The sequence below is a fragment of the Opisthorchis viverrini genome, assembly GCF_000715545.1.
Source record: "Opisthorchis viverrini unplaced genomic scaffold opera_v5_285, whole genome shotgun sequence".
NCBI lineage: Eukaryota > Metazoa > Platyhelminthes > Trematoda > Opisthorchiida > Opisthorchiidae > Opisthorchis > Opisthorchis viverrini.
In genome coordinates this window covers 78,887-79,951 of record NW_008751941.1, presented here as the reverse complement: position 1 = coordinate 79,951, position 1,065 = coordinate 78,887, and positions in this window count along the sequence as shown.

The following is a 1,065-nucleotide window of genomic DNA, read 5'->3' as shown; positions in this document are numbered from 1 at the left end:
GCCGAACTTGACAATGGACTTGCCAATGTTTCGTTGCCATGCAAGGGACATCGAGAATGCGCAGTTGGGTGGGTAATTCCTGTTTGCCTGTGTGCATTTATAAGGTATTCAAAGGCTGTCGGTTATCTGCTGAAGTGCTTGACCTGTTAATTGACAGGGTCTTTGTTGAATTTACTGGTCCGTTAGCCATCTTGGTTGCAATGTGGTTTGCGTTTCTTGAAGTGGACTGGTCATCTCGAATACCTCAGTCTCAGTAGTCTTCTCCTCAGTTTCGATTTGCCTTTTTCTCGATTCGTATTGATGAAACATCGGCGGGCCAATTGCCAAGTTCGGCGGGCTACTAACATTTCGACAATTTCACTTCCCTGTCCGCATTTATTATTTTCCTCACAATAAGGGTTTCAAATCAATCACGGTTGCAAGGCAGTGAAGCATGGGTGTTGAAAACTGTCATGATTCGATGAAGGTGATGATGTTGCGGCGGTAATAAAATTTCGCTCATTTGGAATCACAGAACGCGGGCACTAATATGCGCACAGTCACGCTGAGTACCAAAGAACAAATGGTGTAGTAAACCGGCTTTAATCGATCGGTATTAGTTTCATTCAAAAAAATTCGTATGTGTCCTGATTTGGTTGGAAGAAACCCTCTCTACATGTACACTTTAGAAGAATTCACCTACAGACATTTTGAATTTACCTTCAGCCTCGCCAGATGATCTATGGCTATTGAGGCATCAAAATGGCATGTGAGCTGATTGTTTAAGTAGCTTTGTAGCCGACGTAAATGGAAGAACGGGAAGTCACGCGGACGAACGCCTTTATTTCGGTGGGATCAATGTGGTCAGTCTGAAAGTACTGAAACGGGAGTTCGTGGGGGCAGTATTTTTCTTGAGATTGTCAACAAATTTGCACTCCATTTCGTTTAGTAACCTACCCACTAGTTAGCTCCACGGTCTGCTGTGCTTGTTCTCTATGAAGTATTCCGCGATTTGTCCAGCTGAGTCTTCTAGCCTAAGGAAGGCAAATCTTACGATTTGTCATATGGCTAATTAATTTCGGTTTT